The sequence below is a fragment of the Arachis hypogaea genome, chromosome 11, assembly GCF_003086295.3.
Source record: "Arachis hypogaea cultivar Tifrunner chromosome 11, arahy.Tifrunner.gnm2.J5K5, whole genome shotgun sequence".
NCBI lineage: Eukaryota > Viridiplantae > Streptophyta > Magnoliopsida > Fabales > Fabaceae > Arachis > Arachis hypogaea.
The window spans coordinates 55,426,955-55,452,546 of NC_092046.1; the positions used below are offsets into that span (position 1 = coordinate 55,426,955).

A 25,592-nucleotide genomic window follows, 5' to 3' on the forward strand; every position below is an offset into this window, starting at 1 on the left:
AGACAACTCTAATATTTTTATAGTGGGACCTATTTATATAAAGATGTCAAAAATATCTTTTTTTAGAGATATTTTTTAATAATTAAAATTTAACACATATAACTGATTAAATTGTGTTATTTTTATTAAAATTAGACAGAATAAATTAGTTTAGCCAAAAAACTAATAAATTAATTTTGAACCGGTCTAAATTAATATTTTTTTTTATAAAAGATCTCTATTATAAAAAATAACTAAAATAGCCCTATTATATATATATATATATATATATATATATATATATATATATATAATTTTAAAAATTTTAAATCCTAACCATATGACGGCAGAGAAAAAAAAGTATTAGAATTTAGGATTCTCAAAATTAATATATATAATAGGAGTATTTTAGTCATTTTTTATAATAGGAGTATTTTAGTTATTTTCTATAAAAAATAATATTAATTTAGACTAGTTCAAAATTTGGTTCACCATTTTTCGGTCAAATTAATTTGACTGGCTTAATTTTAACAAAAATTAACACGGTTTGATTAATTATACGTGTTAAATTTTAATTATTAGAAAACATCTTAAAAAAAAAACGTTTTAGATGTCTTTATTTGAGTGGCTCCCCTCTATATTACTATCCCTTACGCTTTGTTGTACAATTACATTATTGTAAAAAATGAGAAATGTCATTTAAGTACAAATACATTGCAAAAAGTGCTAGAGTTATCACGAGGCTGTGTGGTTTCGTCTTCTCTACTTGTAGCTTCCTCTTTGCTTTCACAAGTTTGCAAATGACATACAGACCTTTGATAAGATGGAAGCTTAGCAGATTCATACAAGTAGATGATGTTGGTAATCTTCAACTTATTCAAGTAGCAGATTCAACACATAATTACCAAAGAGCTTATATTGTGTACCTGCTGATGAAACCAACTTGAAGTATTAGAGGCTGTAGTTATGGGGGTTAGAATTTTGCAGAATCATGGGAAGAGATAATAGTAACATAATCAAGAAAGAAAAAACAAGCCACAAATCCTAACATGGAAGATCAAATACCAATTATTATTGCATCTATACTTGGTAGCTTTCATTATTCCTAATAAACCTAAACAGTTTCATTCCCCATTATATCGTACATACTGTGCAATCACGGAGCCTCCATTGATGCAACTAAACTTTTCTTTATGACTATTAGTTTCTTCTTCTTTCAAGTCGCTTTATGATGATTAGTTGAACTTGAAAGAAATGAAGATTAATAAAATGGACATTGCCTGAGAGAAGAAAGCCTGAAAATTAAAAAATGTGTGTTTATGAGGTGATGGTGATGATCATTCAATTCATGAGGCCTGAAGGTAGAGAAGATACCATTCAAGTTTGGTGGCAATGAGAATGTAGCTTTCTCCATATGGCGTGAGCCTGAAAATTAAATTGAAGCGTATACATCATGTATGGTTGTGAACTAAAAACTTTAATCAAAACAAAAGAGTATGAGCTAATTGATCACAAATTAACTCTAATTAGCATCAATTATCACAAATTAAAGAACAAATACAATATTCTAAAATTCTAACCCACCTTCTAAGAGGTTTCAACCAACTTCATCGTAATCATTCTATCATCAGACAATCACAATCAAATATAATCTTCCAATAAAATTCTCATAATTGCATAACATAGAGATAAGTAAAATAGAGGAAAAGGACAATGGACGCAAAACATCACCGGATAGGATCAGTAGCAAAATGGCACCAGAGGTGTAGCTCAAGAGAGAAAACAATTCCTACAGCTACAACAAGGGTTTTGATCTGGCGATTTAACTCAATGTAATAGCATCAACAATGGACACGGTGGAAGAAGAGTCCAACAGTGACAAAGATAGAATAGAGCCACCTAAGCATGGCAAAAGCATCGGTGCATAAGAAGATGAAACTGAGGATAGAGATGAAGAAGAAGAAGATGCCAAAAAAAGAAGAGGAAGCACAATGATAACGAGAATGAAGGAGAAGAAAAATATAGGGAGCAAAAAATATGAAGAGGAGAAAAAAAATAATAGGATAATTTTGTTATTTTCAGTCTTATTATTTAGTCATTTTTTATAAATATCAAATAAATTAATTTATTTTAATAATTTTTATATAAAAGAATTTTTTAATAATTAAATATTTTTAATAGTTCTTGAAAATAATTATTATTTTTTTAAATTAGAGTTTAAATTTTGTTTTAATTTTTGTGTTTATATTCTAAATAGTTATTCAAATGTCCCTATAAAAATTTGTATCATATGTACAAATTGTTTGCTAAATACAAAAAGGTTTTTACCACTTATAAAAAGTAATATTTATTAATTATTTTATCACATTTTTAAATTATTCAAGGATTTATTTGTCATTCGTATTTTTAATTATTATTTTTCAGCATATAAACTTTCAAGTAAAATTTTAATAATTTACCCATAGAAAATTTTATTAAAATCATCTAACGATCATGGTGAGGGAAGTAGCTTATTATAATATTAACATCTAGTACATTATAAGAGGACACCGGACATAGCGGCAGTTTTTTTTCATAATTAGCGACGGTTTTAAATTGTCGCAAAATTAAATACTGGCGGTTTAGTGAACCGTTCTGGTTATGGGCACGAGGAAGTGATTTTACGGCGGTTTTCAGCAACTGTTGGTATCGTTGAATCAGTATTTAGCGATAACTAATTTAGCGACGATTTTAAACCGCCGCGATATACAAGTATTAGGATCCCGCTTAATTTTTACCGGCAGATATGAACCGTCACAATGTTATTACGTATTTCTTTTAATTTAGGATAGTTTTCGGCGGTAATAAAACAGCCGCTAATTTCAATTCAAATTTAAAAAAAAAATTGGATTTTCCTTTTAAAAGATGCTGATTTTTTTTTGTTAAATTTTAAAGATATATTTTTTTGGCTTTTTTAGATATTTTTAATACCATAAATCTTAATATTTTTCATCTATTGAATCTAAACTTGTGGCAAAAACAACAAAATTAACTGAAAAACAAAATCAACATAATAAATCTCTTGCTAAGAATTGCATAGTCAAATTCAAAAAAAAAATGTTTGCTTCAAACCAAAATAAGTCCAATCGTAGGATTCTATTTTTCACTCTGTCTTTACATGGAATTCATCCAGCAGCGATGTCTGGTGGTAGCTCTTCACCCTGCCGTTGAAATAGATATCTCAAAGCAATCTCCATCGCCTGTCTCTATTTCTTCTCTACTGCTGTTTCATCCTCCATCGCCTTCCTTTTCAACTTCTCAGCTTCCAACTCTGCCTATAGTTCAAGCAGCTTCCTCTGTGTGTCCTCTACTTGGACTCCATTCCCCGGCAGATGCGAATTCGAACGAAAAAGTTGACTAGGAGTCGTTCTGAAACCTACACCACGCACACTACCCGGTTTTTCTTTTCCGAGAACTTGAGCAATCACATTATTTTGAGACAACACTCTAGAAGACTCATCATGTTGCTCAATCTCCTCAAGTCTTTCTTACAGACATAAATCAGTGAAAATAATCATTTTGTTGATTGGTTTATCTCATGTCAAGAACATGCCAAATAAGATGATTAACTGCATGACTTTCATCACAGTAAAATAACATTCAACAACTACAACTCTACAAGTATATTAATGAGTCAACAACTTATACTCTCATACTAATAAAGGGATCTATTTTAAAAAATAAAAGGGTAAAACACAATAAGTTAAACAATTAACCTATGTGAGATCATAATGTTATCGATCAATTATAATAAGTAGTACTTGCACCAATTGCTCTTGCTTCATCATTGATATAGGTGCCATTTTTTTTGTGTACTGTTATCCATAACTTTCTTCTACCGACTCTCCTCTTGATGAGCGGATAATTTATACCCTTTTTTGCATTATTTTTACTTAGTTTCTAGTATGTTTTAGTTACTTTTTATTATATTTTTTTAGTTTTTATGCAAAAATCACATTTCTGGACTTTACTATGAGTTTGTGTATTTTTCTGTGATTTCAGGTATTTTCTGACTGAAATTGAGGGACCTGAGCAAAAGTCTGATTCAGAGGTTGAGAAAAGATTGCAGATGCTGTTGGATTCTGATCCTCCTATACTCGAAGTGAATTTTCTGGAGCTATAGAAGTCCAATTGGCGCGCTCTCAATTGCGTTGGAAAGTAGATATCTTGGGATTTCCAGCAATATATAATAGTCTATACTTTGCCTGAGATTTGATGGCCCAAATTGGCGTTTAACGCCAGCCAGAGACCCTTTTCTGGCGTAAAACACCAGAACTGGCACCAAAACTGGAGTTAAACACCCAAACTGGCATCCAAGCTGGCGTTTAACTCTAGAAATGGCCTATTCACGTGTAAAACTCAATGCTCAGCCCAAGCACACACCAAGTGGGCCCCGGAAGTGAATTTCTGCACTATCTGCACTTAGTTACTTATTTTTCTGTAATCCCTAGTAACTAGTTTAGTATAAATAGCACTTTTTACTATTGTATTCGGGGAGCTTATGCCATAATTCATGTTTGGAGGGACTTCTTTCTCTTATGTATTTTCTACGGTGGAGTTTCTACACCTCATAGATTAAGGTAAGGAGCTCTGCTGTTCTTCATGAATTAATGCAAGTACTATTGTTTTTCTTTCAATTCACGCTTACTTCTTCTCCAAGATATACTCTCGTACTTAATTCAGTTAAGTCAGAATAAAGGGGTGACCCGTGACAATCACCCACTATCTTCGTTACTCGCTTAGCCAAGATCCGCGTGCCTGACAATCATAAGCGGTCTACATGATGTTCAACGTAGTCATTGGACGACAGCTGGAGTATAATCTCTTGGGTCTCTAATCCACGATTTGCATCGCCTCTCCTGACAACAGAGCATCTGAATTCGTGAGATTAGAACCTTCGTGGTATAGGCTAGAACCAGTTGGCAGCATTCCTGAGATCCGAAAAGTCTAAACCTTGTCTGTGGTATTCCGAGTAGGATCTGGGAAGGGATGACTGTGACAAGCTTCAAACTCACAAATGTTGGGTGCAGTGACAGTGTGCAAAAGGATAGAGAGATCCTATTCCGACGCTAGTGAGAACCGACAGATGATTAGCCGTGCGGTAGCTGTACCTGGTATTTTTCATCCGAGACGAGAAATCCGACAGTTGATTAGCCGTGCAGAGATCGTACCTGGTATGTTTCATCCGAGAGGATCATACAGCTTGCCATGGAAGGGAGAACGCATGATTGGAAGAAGGCAATAGGAAAGCAGAGGTTCAGAAGCAACAAAGCATCTCCAAATGCTTATCTGAAATTCCCACCAATGAATTACATAAGTATCTTTATCTTATTTTATGTTTTATTTATCTTTTAATTATCAACACTCATAACTATTTGAATCCGCCTGACTAAGATTTACAAGATGACCATAGCTTGCTTCAAGCCGACAATCTCTGTGGGATCGACCCTTACTCACATAAGGTATTACTTGGACGACCCAGTGCACTTGCTGGTTAGTTGTGCGGAGTTGTGAAAAGTGTGATCACAATTTCGTGCACCAAGTTTTTGGTGCCATTGCCGGGGATTGTTCGAGTTTGAATAACTGACGGTTCATCTTGTTGCTTAGATCGGGTAATTTTATTTTATGTTTAAGCTTTTTTTATTTTTATTTTCGAAAAAAAAAGTTTTCGAAAAATCATTCAAAAATTTTAAGAATGAATTCTAGAGTTTCATGAAATATGTTGAAACCTGGCTGGCTATTAAGCCATATCTAATATTTTGGACTGAGGTTTCCACTTTCCATTGTAGAAAGGACATGTCTGTATTTGTTATGCTAAAGCTTGGCTGGCCATTTGGCCATGTCTAATTCTTTTGCACCGAAGCTTTAGAATAACATTGCATGAGCCTTTGGATTCTCATTTATAATTCTGTGCTAAAGCTTGGCTGGCCATTTGGCCATGTCTAATTCTTTTGGACTGAAGCTTTAGACTAACATTGCATGAATCCTGGAATTCTTATTAAAATTTTTTTGAATTTCTTATTTTCTTTTTCCAAAATTTTCAAAAAATATACAAAGAAATTAATAAAATCATAAAACCAAAATAAAAAATAAAAAAATAAAAAATTTGTGTTTCTTGTTTGAGTCTAGTGTCAATTTTTAAGTTTGGTGTCAATTGCATTCTTTTTAATTTTCTTAAAATTTTCGAAAATTCATGCATTATGTTCTTCATGATCTTCAAGTTGTTTTTGATGATTTTCTTTGTTTAATCTTGTGATTTTCTTGTTTTGTAATTTTTGTTGTTTTTCATATGCATTTTCGAATTCATAGTGTCTAAACATTAAAAAAATTTCTAAGTTTGGTATCTTGCATGTGTTTCTTTTCTTAAAAATTTTCAAAAATATGTTCTTGATGTTCATCTTGATCTTCAAAGTGTTCTTGGTGTTCATCTTGACATTCAAAGTGTTCTTGTATGTTCCTTTTGTCTCAATCTTAAATTTTTATGTCTTGAGTCATTTTGTTATTTTTCTCTTTCTTCATTAATTCAAAAAAATAAAAAATAATATCTTTCCCTTATTTTACTCATAAATTTCGAAATTTTGGATTGACTTAGTCAAAAATTTTTAAATTTAGTTGTTTCTTGTTAGTCAAATTAAAATTTCAATTTAAAAATTTTGTCTTTTCAAATCTTTTTCAAAAATCAAATCTTTTTCAATTCTCTTCTTAATATTTTTGAATTTCTTAAATAAATTTTCAAAATCTTTTTCTTATTTTTATTTTATATTTTTGAAAACTTTACTAACAATTAATGTTTTGATTCAAAAATTTCATGTTTGTTACTTTCTTGTTAAGAAAGGTTCAATCTTTAAATTCTAGAATCATATCTTTTAGTTTCTTGTTAGTCAAGTCATCACCTTTAATTTTAAAAATAAAATCTTTTTAATTTTTTTTCCAAATATTTTTCAAAATAAATTTCAATCATATCTTTTTCAAAATTTAATTTCAAAATATTTTTCTAACTCCTTATCTTTTCAAAATTTAGTTTCAAATCTTTTTCAATTAACTACTTGACTTTTTGTTTGATTTTAAAAAGTTTACTATTTCTTATCTTTTTCAAAACCACCTAACTACTTTTCTCTCTCTAATTTTCGAAAACCACTAACAACTTTTTTAAAATTCTTTTTAATTAACTAATTGTTTTAAATTCTAATTTTATTTTATTTCTTTTCTTAAATTTTGAATTCTAACTTATAATTAAAATAAAAACAAAAATATTTTTCTTTTCTTTTAGTTAATATTCGAATTCCCTCTCTCTCTCTCTCTCTCATCTCTTTCTATTTATTTATTTATTTATTTACTAACACTACTCTTCTACTCATAATTCGAACCCTCTCCCTCTCTTTGTGTTCGAATTCTTCTTATTCTCTCTCCACCTCATTCTTCTATTCTTCTATTCTTCTACTCACATAAAAGAATCTCTATACTGTGACATAGAGAATTCCTCTTCTTCTCTTTGTTCTCTTCTTTTTCATATGAGAAGGAACAGGGATAAAGACATTCTTGTTGAAGCTGATCCTAAACCTGAAAGGACTCTGAAGAGGAAGCTAAGAGAAGCTAAAGCACAACACTCTGGAAAGGACTTGATAGAAATTTTCAAAAAGAAAGTAGACATGGCAGCCAAACCCAACAACAATGGTGGAGATGCAAGGAAGATGCTTGGTGACTTTACTACCCCAACTTTTGACTTCTATGGAAGAAGCATCTCAATTCCTGCAATTGGAGGAAACAACTTTGAGCTTAAACCTCAATTAGTTTCTCTAATGTAGCAGAATTGCAAGTTTCATGGAATTCTATTGGAAGATCCTCATCAATTCTTAGCTGAATTCTTGCAAATCTGTGACACTGTTAAGACCAATGGGGTTAATACTGAGGTCTACAGACTTATGCTTTTCCCCTTTGCTGTAAGAGACAAAGTTAGGATATGGTTGGACTCACAACCTAAAGAAAGCCTGAACTCTTGGGAAAAGTTGGTCAATGCTTTCTTGGCCAAATTCTTTCCACCTCAAAAGATGAGCAAGCTTAGAGTGGAAGTCCAAACCTTCAGACAGAAGGAAGGAGAATCCCTCTATGAAGCTTGGGAAAGATACAAGCAATTGATCAGAAGGTGTCCTTCTGAGATACTTTCAGAATGGAGCATCTTATGTATATTCTATGATAGTCTGTCTGAATTGTCCAAGATGTCATTGGACCACTCTACTGGTGGATCTCTTTATCTGAAGAAAACGCCTGCAGAAGCCCAGGAACTCATTAAAATGGTTGCAAATAACCAGTTCATGTACACTTCTGAAAGAAATTCTGTGAATAATGGGATGACTCAGAAGAAAGAAGTTCTTGAGATTGATACTCTGAATGCCATATTGGCTCAGAGTAAAATATTGACTCAGCAAGTCAATATGATTTTTCAGAATCTGACTGGAATACAAGCTGCATCTGGCAGTACTAAAGAAGCTTCCTCTGAAGAAGAAGCCTATGACCCTAAGAATCCTGCAATGGAAGAGGTGAATTATATGGGAGAATCCTATGGAAACACCTACAATCCTTCATGGAGGAATCATCCTAATTTCTCATGGAAGGATCAACAGAAGCCTAATCAAGGCTTCAATAATAATAATGGTGGGAGAAATAGGTTTGGCAATAACAAGCCTTTTCCATCATCTTTTTAGCAACAGACAGAGAATTCTAAGCAGAGTCTCTTTGAATTAGCAACCATAGTCTCTGATCTATCTAAGACCACTCTCAGTTTCATGACTGAAACAAGGTCCTCCATCAAAAATTTGGAGGCACAAGTGAGTCAGCTGAGTAAAAGAGTTACTGAAATCCCTCTTAGTACTCTCCCAAGCAATACAGAAGAGAATCCAAAGAGAGAGTGCAAGGCCATCAATATGTCCAAAATGGCCGAACCTGTAGAGGAGGGAAAGGCAGTGAATTCCAGTGAGGAAGACCTCAATGGACGTCCACTGACCACTAAGGAGTTCTCTAATGAAGAACCAAAGAAATCTGAGGCTCATACAGAGACCATAGAGATTCCACTGAACTTACTGTTGCCGTTCATGAGCTCTGATGAAGATTCTTCCTCTGATAAGGGTGAAGATATTGTTGAAGAGTAAGTAGCTCGGTATCTAGGAGCAATCATGAAGCTGAATGCCAAGTTATTTGGTAATGAGACTTGGGAGGATGAACCTCCATTGCTCATCAATGAACTGAATGCTTTGGTTCAACTGAAATTACCTCAGAAGAAACTGGATCCCGGAAAGTTCTTAATACCTTGTACCATATGCACCATGACCTTTGAGAAGGCTCTGTGTGACCTGGGGTCAGGAATAAACCTCATGCCACTCTCTGTAATGGAGAAACTAGGGATCTTTGAGGTATAAGCTGCAAGAATCTCACTAGAATTGGCAGATAAATCAAGGAAGCAGGCTTATGAACTTGTAGAGGATGTCTTAGTGAAGGTTGAAGGCCTGTACATCCTTGCTAATTTCATAATCCTAGACACTGGAAAGGATGAGGATGAATCTATTATCCTTGGAAGACCCTTCCTAGCCAAAGCAAAAGCTGTGATTGATGTGGACAGAGGAGAGTTAGTCCTTCAATTGAATGAGGACTACATTGTGTTTAAGACTCAAGGATCTTCTGCTGTAACTATGGAGAGGAAGCATGAAAATCTTCTCTTAATACAGAGTCAAACAGAGCCCCACACTCAACTTCTAAGTTTGGTGTTGGGAGGCCACCATTAAGCTATGAGTCTCTGTAAAGCTCTCTAAGAGCTCACTGTCAAGCTATTGACATTAAAGAAGCGCTTATTGGGAGGCAACCCAATGTTATTTAATTATATTTATTTTTATAGACATTTGTTTTCCATTGTCATGTTATGTTTTCTTTAGGTAGATGATCATGTGGAGTCATAAAAACAGCTGCAGAATTAAAGCAGAATCAAAAACAGCATCCAAAACAGCACACCCTGGAGGACAGGCTTACTGGCGTTTAAATGCAAGTAAGGATAGCAGAATGGGCGTTTAACGCCCAGTCTGGCAGCATTCTGGGCGTTAAACGCCATAAAAGGGCATCAACCTGGCGTTTAACGCCAGAAAAGGGTGTCAGGTAATCATTAAACGCCAGAAAAGGGCATCAGCCTGGCATTTAACGCCAGGAAAGGTAGCAAAGATGGCGTTAAACGCCAGAATTGGCATACAGAGGGCGTTTAACGCCAGAAAGGTGCAGGGACCCGAATTCCTTGACACCTCAGGATCCGTGGACCCCACAGGATCCCCACCTACCCCACCTCTCTTTCTCTTTTCTTCACACCTTTCTATAATACTCTTTCCCAAACACCATTTACCTATCAAATCCTACCCTCTTTCCCATAATCTCTTCACCACTCATATCCATCTACTATTTCCCAAAACCCACCAACCCCACCTACCTCACCATTCAAATTCAAAATATTTCCCTCCCAAACCCAACCCCTTCATACATGACTTCCCTCTCTCTCTTACCATATAAATATTCCTCCTTACCACTTTCAATTTCACACATCATAAACACTTAAACCCCCCTTGGCTGAATTCAAAACACCCTTTCATCTCCTCCATTTCTTCTTCTTCTCCTCATTTCTTTCTTCTTTTGCTTGAGGACGAGCAAACCTTTTAAGTTTGGTGTGGGAAAAAACTCTGCTTTTTATTTTTCCATAACCATTAATGGCACCTAAGGCCAGAGAAACCTCTAGAAAGAGGAAACGGAAGGCAATTGCTTCCACCTCCGAGTCATGGGAGATGGAGAGATTCATCTCAAAAGTCCATCGAGACCACTTCTATGAAGTTGTGGCCAAGAAAAAGGTGATCCCCGAGGTCCCCTTCATGCTCAAAAAGAGTGAATATCCGGAGATCCGACGTGAGGTTCAAAGAAGAGGTTGGGAAACTCTCACCAACCCCATCCAACAAGTCAGAATCTTAATGGTTCAAGAGTTTTATGCTAATGCATGGATCACTAAGAACCATGATCAAAGTGTGAACCCGAACCCAATGAATTGGCTCACAATGGTTTGGGAAAAATACTTGGATTTCAGTCCAGAAACTGTAAGGTTAGTATTCAACTTGCCAATAATGAGAGGAGATTCTCATCCTTTCACTAGAAGAGTCAACTTTGATCAAAGGTTGGACCAAGTCCTCACAGGTATTTGTATGGAAGGAGCATAATGGAAGAGAGACTCAACAGGCAAGCCAGTTCAATTGAGAAGGCTTGACCTTAAACCCGTGGCTAGGGGATGGTTGGAGTTCATCCAAGGCTCTATCATTCCTACTAGCAACCGGTCCGAAGTTACTGTGGACCGAGCTATCATGATCCATAGTATCATGATTGGAGAGGAAGTGGAAATTCATGAGATCATATCTCTAGAACTATACAAGGTGGCTGACAAGCCCTCCACTTTGGCAAGGTTAGCCTTTCCTCATCTCATATGTCACCTATGCAATTCAGCTGGAGTTGTCATAGAGGAAGACACCCTTATTGAAGGGGACAAACCCATCACTAAGAAGAGGATGGAGCAAACAAGAGAGCCCACTCATGGACCTCAACAAGAGCATGAGGAAGTCCCTCATCAAGAAATCCCTGAGATGCCTCAAGGGATGCATTTCCCTCCACACAACTATTGGGAGCAACTCAACACCTCTTTAGGAGAATTGAGTTTCAACATGGAGCAACTAAGAGTGGAGCACCAAGAGCACTCCATCATCCTCCATGAAATCAGAGAGGACCAAAAGGCCATGAGAGCGGAGAAACAAAGGCAAGGAAGAGACATATAGGAGCTCAAGCACTCCATATGATCTTCAAGAGGAAGAACTAGCCGCCGTCACTAAGGTGGACCCGTTCTTTAATTTTCTTGTTCTTATTTTTCTGTTTTTTTGGTTTTTTATGCTTTATGTTTTGTCTATGTTTGTGCCTTTATTACATGATCATTAGTGTTTAGTGTCTATGTCTTAAAGCTATGAATGATTCCATGAATCCCTCACCTTTCTTGAATGAAAAATGTTTTTATTTGCAAAAGAACAAGAAGTGCATAATTTCAAAAATTATCTTGAAATTAGCTTAATTATTTTGATGTGGTGGCAATACTTTTTGTTTTCTGAATGAATGCTTGAACAGTACATATTTTTGATAGTGAAGTTTATGAATGTTAAAATTGTTGGCTCTTGAAAGAAAAATGAAAAAAGAGAAATGTTATTGATAATCTGAAAAATCATAACATTGATTCTTGAAGCAAGAAAAAGCAGTGAAAAACACAAAGCTTGTAGAAAAAAAAATGGCAAAAAAATAAAGAAAAAAAGAAAAAGAAAAAGCAAGCAGAAAAAGCCAATAGCTCTTTAAACCAAAAGGCAAGAGAAAAAAGCCAATAACCCTTTAAACTAAAAGACAAGGGTAAAAAGGATCCAAGGTTTTGAGCATTAATGGATAGAAGGGCCCAAAGGAATAAAATCCTGACCTAAACGGCTAAATCAAGTTGTTCCTAACCATGTGCTTGTGGCGTGAAGGTGTCAAGTGAAAAGCTTGAGACTGAGCGGTTAAAGTCGTGGTCCAAAGTAAAATGAGTGTGCTTAAAAACTCTGGGCACCTCTAACTGGGGACTCTAGCAAAGCTGAGTCACAATCTGAAAAGGTTCACCCAGTCATGTGTCTGTGGCATTTATGTATCCGGTGGTAATACTAGAAAACAAAATGCTTAGGGTCACGGCCAAGACTCATAAAGTAGCTGTGTTCAAGAATCAACATACTGAACTAGGAGAATTAATAACACTATCTGAATTCTAAGTTCCTATGGATGCCAATCATTCTGAACTTCAAAGGATAAAGTGAGATGCCAAAACTGTTCAGAAGCAAAAAGCTACTAGTCCCGCTCATCTAATTGAAACTAATCTTCATTGATATTTTTGAAATTTATTGTATATTCTCTTCTTTTTATCCTATTTTGTTTTTAGTTGCTTGGGGACAAGCAACAATTTAAGTTTGGTGTTGTGATGAGCGAATAATTTATACCCTTTTTGGCATTGTTTTTACATAGTTTCTAGTATGTTTTAGTTATTTTTATTATATTTTTTTATGCAAAAATTACATTTTTGGACTTTACTATGAGTTTGTGTGTTTTTCTGTGATTTCAGGTGTTTTCTGGCTGAAATTGAGGGACTTTAGCAAAAGTCTGATTCAGAGGCTGAGAAAGGACTGCAGATGTTGTTGTATTCTGACCCTCCTGCACTCGAAGTGGATTTTCTGAAGCTACAGAAGCCCAATTGGCGCGCTCTCAATTACGTTGGAAAGTAGACATCTTGGGCTTTCCAGCAATAGATAATAGTCCATATTTTGCCTGAGATTTGATGGCCCAAACTGGCGTTTAACTCTAGAAATGGCCTATACACGTGTAAAGCTCAATGCTCAGCCTAAGCACACACCAAGTAGGCCCCGGAAGTGGATTTCTGCACTATCTGCACTTAGTTACTTATTTTTCTATAATCCCTAGTAACTAGTTTAGTATAAATAGCACTTTTTACTATTGTATTCGGGGAGCTTATTCCATAATTCACATTTTGAGGCTGGCCATACAGCCATGCCTAGACTTCTTTCTCTTATGTATTTTCTACGGTGGAGTTTCTAAACCTCATAGATTAAGGTAAGGAGCTCTGCTGTTCTTCATGAATTAATGCAAGTACTATTGTTTTTCTTTCAATTCACGCTTACTTCTTCTCCAAGATATACTCTCGTACTTAATTCAGTTAAGTCAGAATAAAGGGGTGACCCGTGACAATCACCCACTATCTTCGTTACTCGCTTAGCCAAGATCCGCGTGCCTGACAATCACAAGCGGGCTACATGATGTTCAACGTAGTCATTGGACGACAGCTGGAGTATAATCTCTTGGGTCTCTAATCCACGATTTGCATCGCCTCTCCTGACAACTGAGCATCCGAATTCGTGAGATTAGAACCTTCGTGGTATAGGCTAGAACCAATTGGCAGCATTTCTGAGATCCGAAAAGTCTAAACCTTGTCTGTGGTATTCCGAGTAGGATCTGGGAAGGAATGACTGTGACAAGCTTCAAACTCGCAAATGTTGGGCGCAGTAATAGTGTGCAAAAGGATAGAGAGATCCTATTCCGATGCTAGTGAGAACTGACAGATGATTAGCCGTGCGGTAGCTGTACCTGATATTTTTCATCCGAGACGAGAAATCCGACAGTTGATTAGCCGTGCAGAGATCGTACCTGGTATGTTTCATCCGAGAGGATCATACAGCTTGCCATGGAAGGGAGCACACATGATTGGAAGAAGGCAGTAGGAAAGCAGAGGTTCAGAAGCAACAAAGCATCTCCAAACACTTATCTGAAATTCCCACCAATGAATTACATAAGTATCTTTATCTTATTTTATGTTTTATTTATTTTTTAATTATCAACACTCATAACCATTTGAATTCGCCTGACTAAGATTTACAAGATGGCCATAGCTTGCTTCAAGCCGACAATCTCCGTGGGATCGACCCTTACTCACGTAAGGTATTACTTGGACGACCCAATGCACTTGCTGGTTAGTTGTGCGGAGTTGTGAAAAGTGTGATCACAATTTCGTGCACCACCTCTCTTGTTGTTCCAACTATAACAACAAAGTTTATGCCATTACTGTATTCCACACAATTAAGGAAAATGTAGACATAGAGATAGTTCAAAGAGTGTAAAAAGTAAAGTACCTCTTCTTCCCTCCGCCTTGTCAAGCTTTTCGAACCGCCAGTGTGGATATATAGTTGGTTTGATCGATTTGTCGCGTTTTTCCTACACTTTTTCTATTGGTCCATCAGAGATAAAGGATGATTAGAAATTGATTTAAAAAGACTCAATGCAAGATAAATAGTATTATTGTGTTACAAATGATATACTAGATTACCTACAAAGCGACAAGTGTTATTATATAGAAGACAAAACTAAAAGACAAAACTGAAAGAATCCAATATATGGTAGAAAGGTGGAGAATAATATAGTATTTACCTCATGTATCTTTCTAATCAAACTTATCAAAATGGCATAAAGTTTAATCGCTCTATGAATATAATCAATCATATATAATTGATGGCAGAAATATGCAAAGATATACACATTAATTAATGATGTTATTGAATGTTGAATGTCTGCAATTTATGATATAAAACTTTATACTCTTGAATATTAAATTTAAACTTCTACATTTTTGCTAAGGTTACATTTTATACTCTTGAATATTAAAATTATTACTGGTAGAAAGAATTGCTGGTTCTAAAGCCAAAACATGAAAAGAGAAAGAAAATTTTTCTTAAAAAATGAAAAAGAAACAGGAGTAAATAAAGTTAGAGTTAACAAATAATTAAAACAAAAAAAATATAAGTAAAGAATCATAATGAATAAAGAATAGAATCTTCAAATTGTATGTTCGGCCCTTCTTTATTCATTAACTCAAGAAAGAAGAAGAGAATAGAAAAATTAAATATCTTCTGTTATGTTTATTTTAAAATAGTTTGAAGGTATATAAAGAAATTAATCCTTTTTTATTTTTCTATAGATTAAAAAGTCACGATAATAAAATTTTATTTGAATTGAGTGCAAGATTTGAGGTTCAATGTCATGTAAACCCCCTTTTAAGTTTATTTTTCCTAGCTTCTAGTTTCATAGAGGATTTATATGAAACAAAAAATTGGAGGGCCAGAAAGAGATGAACGTAAGATGAATATGGATATAAATGAAGAAAAGTTATTACCCCATAAAAGTGACATAACATGAGATCCTATATGTATGTGTTCAAGTTTTTGCTATATGCTTTACAAAGATAATAAAGTTATTTATATAACCAATCAGATATGCATGCACATTGATTTCGGTTGAGGATGAGAATCAGGACCATGCTGCCCCCTAAAATTAAAGTTATATATATGATGGAAGATTTGAGCCGTTAGTTCTTATGTTAATAGTTAAAATTAAATAAAAAATGAATGATCACAACCCAATTTTTAACAATTTATCAACACATAAATGGATCATAGTGAGAAACTTCTACCAAAACTCAAGTAATCAATGCACAAAGATACAACATTATTACATACAAGCTCATCCTACTATTTATTTTCTATTGGCACAAGAGGCAGCCTCTAATATCAAATTGTGCCTGGGCCAAGGACCAATTATTAATAAAATTGAACCTTAAGACTAAAAATATATTTTAGAAAGGACAGCCATAGAAACAAAAGCGACACGAAATGCAACACCTAAAGCCTTTCAAACAACATTACGTCTCAATCAGAAATATATGATCTATCATATGATGCACATCAGTTTTTACATAAATCTCTTCTCCACTTTCTTTTCACAAAACCATATGCCAAATACATTTTTGCTATGAACATCAATTTGCTCAGAATCACATCATACATAGAACTTGGATTATCCATGAGTACATGCATAACAGAACACCCAATTTAGCCAATTGATACCTCTAATACCACATGTTTGACACAGGTAGCACCAATTCAAATCAAGTTGCAACTTAGGGAAAATCTCCTTTCACATTTAGCAAAACAATAGTTGAAGCAAATCTAAGTGGCCTAAAATGGATTTTGGTGAAGTTCCACGAAAACAACATGCCTTACAAAATTCCTCCTAATCATCATAACCATTTTACTCACGGGTCATTGTAAATTCCATTCAGCAACAAATACTTGACATAGGCATACGTTGTATCATTTCACCCTGGTAGCATATAAAGCCTTAATAATCTTAAATTTTTAGTTTGGTTTTGGTACAACCCAATTGTGGCAATATTGTACAAAAGCCACAACATTAGCTTTAGTGATAGCGATAGCCAAGAAACCACAAATAAAAACCAAGCAACTAAATCTAAATCTCTTTGATAAGGATTAGAAACATTTTCAAAGAATATTAAAAGAAAAAAAAAAGGCTCATTGCCATCAAGATTGAGAGAATTCTCAGTATATCCAAACTCACATTTTGATTATGTAAAACTCTAATCAGGAGACAATCAACACCACCTTCACAGTAAAAATGTATTTTTCTTCTTGTTTTTCATCCATTGAGAGATTCAATCAATCGATAATAAATTAACAAGAAGATAGAATAAGCAAAAAAATTAATTAAGCAAACAACTTTTTTCAGATTCAATGATGTCTAATCTAGACATAAATATTATGATAAGGTTCTCATACAGTAACTGAGCACAAAACCCTCTTTCTAGAATGTAATTATATAGTAGTTGAAAATTCCAAGCTCAGAAGCAGAACATAGATGCTATTAGCATACAAAGAGCATAATGGAGATTAGCATGAACGCCTTAGCGTTTCTTTATATGATATATACGCACCTAAGTCCCTCTTTTTTAATAATGATATATACGCAGCTAAGTTCCTCTAATAATGATAACAATAATGCTAGGGAACCAAGAAGGAGTCCAGCTAAAAACACACCAACTCCTGTTGGGCTGGGACCACGAAGTCCACTTCACCTCAACAACATCCAAAATTCACCGAGGTAAACAAAATTAACCTAACTAAACCCTCTCCTCTCTTTTCATCGTTTCATCATAGCAGAACTCCAAAACCATCCATGACAGCGCCACACTACCAGGTTCATCGCGTGACGTTCTCCTCACCGTCAGCAGACGCAGCGCCTCAGTCCACCATGTGCGGGCAACAGGCAACCTCCAAAGCTCGCTCCAGAACGTCGCAATGCTTCCATCCTGTCAATGTGGTCACTGGCGCATTAATCAGAGTCTCGCCCATCGCTGCTGCAGCGACGTCATGCCACCCAGGACCGAGGAACAAGGGGTTTTCCTTCTCACCAAGAGTGTGCCGCTGCTACTGCATGTCGCTCTTGGCAGTGCCATTGAAGCCTCTCTGCGCTGCTTTGCGGAACGAAGTAGGACGTCCCCTGCCCCAGCCTCGAAACATCGCTTGACAGAACTAATTGGTTAGTGTTTAATAATTGTTGTTGATTGATGTAGGGTTTGAGTACCATGGATGATACTTGTTGGATGTTGCCTTTGATTTGGGTATAATTAAGGATTTTTTAGATGTTGCTTTTGATTTCATCTGCAGGTTTTATTAAAGGATTTGGTTATGGTATTTCATTTTGCTAGATGATCTTTTCTATTATATTTGCAGTCTTTAGGTTGGAACTATGATGCACGAATCCCCACACTTTCGTACAACTGTACCAGCAAGTACACTTGGTCGTCCAAGTAATACCTAAGCGAGTCAGGATTGATCCCACGAGGATTGTGGTTTGAAGCAAGCTATGGTTATCTTGCAGGTCTTAGTCAGGCAAATCAGAATTCAGTTGGGTTGATGCAAGGGCAATACTGTATAAATTAAGATCAGTAATAGGGATATGGTCATGGATTTGAGTGGCTTTGTCTTTTTGAATTAACTCTGGCATTACTGTCTTCTTTGCTTGTGAATGATTTCTTCAATGGCAGCCTGTAAGTGATTGACGCTGGTTTGAGCAACCGCCAATACTCCTCCGGATCTGAATCCCAGGGGTTAGTGTGGATCCATTTCTGCTTGAGGGTGAAGCTCGTACAGTCCATTCTCCTTAATGATCCTACTCAAAATGCCATAGCGAAGGTCGGATCTTCTGGATCAGAGAATGCTGCATCTTTGGGTTCTAGCCTCTACCACAGAGACCGACCCTAATCTCCTCGAAAATTGGCTGAACTGGTGTCTTGAGAAGTCCCCAACAAAGTCGTGGATTAACCGTCTGAGAGATGTATAATCAAGTTGGCGGTTCATTACTTTCCACTGAAGTATTCACACGAACCCAAGTAGACACGGGTGTTTGTTAGGCACGTTTGTCTTAGTATGATGAACAGAGCTAATTGTCACTAATCATCCTATTCACTATGTTGAAGAACGAATATACATATTAGAATTAATCACTCACGGATCGAAGAGAAACAGTAATACTTTTTATTAATTCATAGGACTCAACAGGGCTCCTCCCCTCAACCTAGGAGGTTTAGAAACTCATACCGAAAGAAAATACAATGTAAAACGTGTAAAGTTTGTTTAAAAGCTAAAAAAGTCTATGAATAACATAAATCTAATCCCTTAAATACTAAACAATGACTAGTAAGAGTAAAACAGTCTTTTTAGTGCTAAAATCCACTTTTGGGGCCCACTTGGTGAGTGTTTGGGCTGAGCTTTGATGAGATCCACGTGCTATGAGGCCTCTAGGGCATTGAACGCTGGCTAGGGAGTCCTCTCTGCGCGTTTGGATGCTGGTCTCTGCTCTGTGGGTGCTGGACGCCTTGAAGGGGGCAGGAGGCTGGCGTTGGACACCAGTTTTGGGCCTTCAAATTTGAAACAAAGCTTTCCATAGCTATTGAGAACGCTCCATTTGGACTTCTGTAGCTCCAGAAAAGCTCTTCCGAGTGCAAGGAGGTCAGATCCGGACAGCATCTGTAGTGATTTTTGTCTCTGAATCAGACTTTTGCTCCAACTCCTCAATTTCATCTAGAAATTACCTGAAATTGCACAAAAATACACAAACTCATAGTAGAATCCAAAAATATGAATTTAACACTAAAACCTATAAAAACTTAATAAAAACTAAACAAAACACACTAAAATCTATATGAAAATGATGCAAAAAAACGTATAAAATATCCGCTCATCAAACTATTGAATGTATACATTAATTGATTTTTTTGTAAAGTTGATTTTTTCAATAGGATGCCCCTGATTTGTTGTAGCATCATACATAAACATAGATTTCCTTTCATACTTCATATGCATTCCAACTTGTTTTGTTATCATATATGAATGCATCTTCAAAACAACTTTACATTTAAACTTGAGGTGTTAGATTCTACGTGTGATCATGGCTTTTGAATATAATTCAAATTGTGGTATTTCGTATTCCAAAACATGAACTTGAGGTATGTTTGGTACTATTAAACTCAGCCCCCTGTTGGTTATGAATAGCAATATGAACTTGAGATGTTTGTGTGCCTTTGGCCATTGGTTGATCCTAGTTTGCTAGTTTTATTCTTATTTTTTTCCCTTTCTCTTTGACACTAAAGGCTAATTATGTCCAATTATCTGTTAGTCAATTGTTTAGGGGAAGATTGTAATTGATTACATTATACGCATGCCAATTTTTGTTGGTTTCATTAATTGCGATTTTAAGCAGGACAATATTTTAGATAGTGAGGAAAAGTGGTGATTTATATAGCATGACTAGAATTTTAATTCATTTGAAAAATCATTTTGGTAATAATTTCTATTTTATTTGCATTCTTTAGGTGGGAACTATTGAATGTATACATTAATTGATTTTGATTCTCGGAGGATAGAAGTTGATTTTCTATTTTGCTTTATGATGCAGTATTCTCTCACCTGCTTGCAGATTGAACTTGGTTTCCACATGTTTTTTCCTTAAATTATTATTCACTTCAAGATAGTTTACTAGGATTGTGTCTTTGATGTGCACAACAGTTTTATACTGATTTAAGAAACAAGCTATATGTTCACTATCTAAACTTGAACTACATTGCTGACATGTTTTTCCTACGACATGAGTTCTTGTTTGTATGGCTAGTTTAGTTTATAGTTTCGGACTTGTTAACCAACTTTAGACTCCAATTAATTTCATTTCACTGAGATTTGTTTGTGATCAAGTTGAAGAAAAATTTCATTCACTCAAATTTATTTTATTCCTTTGACTGTCATTGTTATAAATGGTTGGATTTCATCTACTTTTATTTCCTTAGCAACAACAGTGTATAATTAAGGACTTGTTGGATGTTTCTTCTGATTTCATCTGCAGGTTTTATTAAAGGATTTGGGCATGGTGTTATGTAACTATTTTTTGTGAACAAGCACTAGGGTTGTGTTGCCGAAAAGCCAATCAAGATGGAAAAAAAAGTAAAATGATATTTACCATTATCGACCTGTCATTCCACATGATTCTATTTGTGACTTACAGCTACTGTTGCCATTGACAGAAATTATTAGAGTCGCGATGCTCGCCCAGCTACATTCATGACATGATGAGTAAGCTAACTAAAAACAAAGACATTGAGAAGCTTGCGGAGATTGACGAACGGATTTTCTATCGATAAAGAATTAAATAGAAATAATCACGTTGTAAGTATAGTTTCTAAACCAACAGAAAATCCTTTCGTACAAAAGTTTTGGTTGTCACAAGTAACAAAACCCAATAAAATTTATAACCGAAGTATTCAAACCTCGAGTCGTCTCTCAAGGAATTGCAGGGAGGTATGATTTATTATTGGTTATGCAAAAGGTAGAATTTTGGGTTTTTGAAATAAGGAACAAGTAATTTAAATGACAAGGAAAATAAATTAATAATTATAAAAATCTCTTGGCAAGGTATAAGAACTGGAAATCCTATCCTAGTTATCCTTATCAGGTGTGATGAGAATTAGATTTTGCTCCCACTTAGTTAACCCTTACTAAATAGAGGAAAGTCAAGTGGACTAATTAATTTGATCCCTCAAGTCCTAGTCAACTCCTATGGAAAGACTAGATTTAGAAGAATCCAAATTAATCCGCAATCCTAATTTCCAATCAACAGCTGAGTTTGATAACTCAAGTGTTATCAATTAATCAACCAAAGCCAAAAGGGAGGAAAATCTATTTGAATAAAAATGCCTTCAGATGGGAAGCAACAGTAACATAAATAAAAGAAAGAAATCTTAAACCTGAAATACCTCGAATTATATTAAATAGAATATTCAAATCTAACATGGAAATGTTCATAAGCCAAATAGGAACATTAACAAGTAAAAGCATTGGAATAAATAAAAGTAGAAGAGAAATATAAATTAAAAGAAATATTGAACCTGGCATTGAAGTAGTAATCATAAATTAAAAGGAATCCTAATCCTAAAACCTAAGAGAGAGGAGAGAGCCTCTCTCTCTAAAAACTACATCTAATCCTAAAAATTATGAATTATGAAAGTTGCAATTCGTTTCTAAGTTTTTGTTTGATTCCCCCATTCTCTGGCTTATATTCTATGTTTCTGGATTTGAAATTGGGCCGAAAAAGGGTCCAGAAGTCGCTGGAGGTATTTTCTGTAGATTCCTGTACGTGGCGTCTGTCACGCGTTCGCGTGGGTCACGCGTCCGCGTAGTTTAGAGTTCTTTCTTGTCACGCGTACGCGTCGGTCATGCGTCCGCGTCATTTGCGTTCTGCTCAAGGCACGTGTCCGCGTCAGTCACGCGTTCGCATCGATGCCATTTCGCGTTAGGCATGTGTCCGCGTCATCCATGCGTTCGCGTCGCTGGCCTTTTCTTCAAAACTCCATTTTTTGCTTTCCTTCCATTTTTGTATGTTTTCTTTCTGTCCTTTAAGCCATTCCTGCCCTATGAGACCTGAAAATACTTAATACACAAATCACGGCATCGAATGGTAATAAATGATAGTTAAAATTAATACTTTTAAAGCATAGGAAACATGTTTTCACACTTATCACATAATAATGAAGGAAAAGTAAAACCATGCAATTCATATGAATAAGTGGGTGAAGAATTGATAAAAACACTCAAATTAAGCACAAGATGAATCATAAAATAGGGGTTTATCAGAGATTGATGAAATCGAATTCAAATTCTTGAGGCTTGTTCCGAATTAGTTTGTGAAGCAGGCCATCATGGTTCACCTAGCTGAGTCGTATGAGGTTAAGATAAGAACTTTTATACTCAACATTGGGAACATCCGCCTCAATGCCTAGTTAATCAGGTGGGTTTTGGCATTTTGTCTAGTGGTAAGTTCCACTCTCCGAATTACTTAGTGTGTCATAGGCATACTCATACAAATATCATTGGGTATATATATTTTACCTTCCATTGACGAATCGAAATGTTGTAGGCGATCCATTCCTAACCCTGGATGAGGAAAATCCGGCCCAGGTGGCCATCAAAAAGAGGTTCCATAGACGGACAATAATTGAACTCCGGGATTTGGTTTATAGCTGTCCTATGGCAATGAAATCAGACAGGATGGAGTTTAGGATATATTTCCTACCGGTGGTAATAAAAATGTTCCTATGCCATACAACACAACAGGTAATTTCACCATGGCACATTTACCCCGTATTGGATGTTTCTGATCCCAGAAGATTCAACATGCCGTTGCAAACTCTAAAGTGGTTTGACACGACAATCGAGAAGTATAAGCTCAAAGGGAATAAAACTTGTGAGGGCTGCATGTTTGTCATGTTGGTAGGACGCATTCAATGACTATTAGTAAATTGAGCATGTCACTTTTGTTGTAGAGCATAACTTGTCCCCTTCTTCTGTCCAGGTACTCTATTTTTAGCGGTCGCAATATGGTCAACTTGACAACTATCATGAGCATGAGCCATGGCTCGCTACGTGGACCTCGGAAAATCTAGAAAGCAAGGCGCGATATATTATTTCCGAGGTACTCACTTCTTTCTAGAAATCGGTTACTTTATGCCAGTATGTTAGTGGATGCTGCTTCTGAGAGGCAGCATGATGTTTCTTTTCTTTGCTAAATAGTTATTTCTACATATGTTTTCCGATTTCTGATGTACTAGGTAGTTGGGGATGACTCCGTGTTTTTAAGATGTCCATGTTTTTTTTGTGTTTTTGGTTTTTGTGTTAGTGATACTTGGGCATTTGATTTTGATCCATGATTCTTTTCATTTCTTAAATCAGAGGCGCCTCTTGACTAGAAAAGGGAAAAAGTGAAGACGTAGAAGGCCGATCACCTCAAACTGAAAGGAGAAAAGCAGCAAAAAAACACAACAAAAGCGTGGACGAAAAGCTTCGGTTGGACCAAAGGTAAGCACGTATTTACGACTTAGCGTCTTAATAAATTGACTTCAGTATTGTTTATTTGATTCATGCTATTTCTACAAACAGAGAAGCTCTATGGGTAGAGAGAGCGAGCAGGAAGCAATGGAAAGACGACCAATTGGAAGGACAACAAATCCACCTCCAACTAGAAAATTCTCACGGCACGTGGAGAGATCGAAACTAGTCCAAAAGTGAGTATACGTTTATGGTTGTGTATGGATTAAATTTTTGACCAGCTTAAGTATTTTTAGAAGGTTGATTTCAATATAACTGGATGTTTCTTTAAGTAACATATTCGATGTGCATAAAACAGATAAGCAGGTTAGCTCCCAAGAAAAAGGGGGGGGGGTTAAAAAGGACCGACCACGTAGGTCCAACCCAAAATTATTTGATGAAAAGGATCTCCCAATGAGCCCAGATGATGAAGAGGACAATGAGCCTCTTGCTAAGAGGAGGCACCGATTATTTCACCAGGGAGTTGACTAATAGAAAATAAGTCTGGAGACCCCCAACGACAACCTCAATCAGGAAAACACACCCCATGAAACAACTAACTCCAGAGTTCTCGATGCAGGCACACTCTTCGTAGCACTAGTGCAACATCAAGAATGGAAATTTGACGGGCAAGTTTTCTATGAAAAAATCATTTTTTGGGTCTATTTTTCATGTTAGGGAATTAGAAAATGTATGCATACAAAATTTACTTTTCTCTAACATTGGTTGATTTTCATGCAGTAACCCTGATTTCTTGTCGATGCGAGACCCAGAGAGCGAAAGAATATGGGAATACCTTGAGCAACTTCAGTGCACGAAGCCCCTGCAGACCGTGATGCCAACCACTCCATCTTGTGGGACACCTAGTCCACCGAGCCACCAAATTTCACCCGGAATGACTCAGATGAAAAAGAACCCTACCCAGTGTACTCCTATAAAGGTCCATCCGTTACTAAATGGGCGAAAGCTCGACGAGGATGATAAGGATCGAGTGCAACGATGGGCTGTCAATGCGTCGTTAGGGGAAGGGCAGGCCGTGGTGTCGTATAAAGGAAGGCTACATCTAGTACTGCTCCGAGAGGACCTGTGCACACTGCAACCCCGTCGCTGGATCAACAACAATGTAAGTAGAACATACTAGCACTTTGCTAGAATGAATAGAGTTCTTAAAAAATATAATCTCTCATAAAGATGACCCTAACTAATTAAAATTGTTCATACAGATCGTTCAGTGTATGTGTTTCACTTTTAATGACTCGGAATCATCACGGTTGAAGGATAACTTCTACTGTATTCCTTCAGGAATTTTAGTATGAATGATTTTGTGGATTTTCAATGTTTACGATTTGTGTACTAAAACTTAATAGGGTTATTTTAACAGGAAACAGTGTTGTAAAAGAGGAACCTGGAATCTTTCAGCGAGGTCCCGACCTTGAGTTATATGGGCTGGGTCCTCACTTCGGTGCCGATTCCAGATATTTTGACAAGGTAGCAGCTTCCTGGAGAAAATGGGTAAGTCAATGCGCTAGATGACTAAAAACTGTATGGTACTTGCCTCTTATTTTACGTCATTTGATTACATTGAATGAACTAATTCTTGTATGTTACTGTTTTGATAGGTTTGTTTACAACGCAGTGGTTTTTATATGGATTTTACTGCTGATAGGCATTAGGATG

At 35.9% G+C, this 25,592-nt stretch overlaps 1 long non-coding RNA gene across 1 annotated transcript; it reads right to left on the reverse strand.

The window, feature by feature from the left end:
- Positions 1-569: 569 nt before the first annotated feature.
- Positions 570-1,703, reverse strand: LOC112723898 (uncharacterized). Its single transcript, XR_003163222.2, has 3 exons — positions 1,564-1,703; positions 1,354-1,404; positions 570-908 (listed from the first exon to the last, which is right to left on the reverse strand). It is a non-coding gene; the product is annotated as an uncharacterized lncRNA (long non-coding RNA).
- Positions 1,704-25,592: the final 23,889 nt, after the last annotated feature.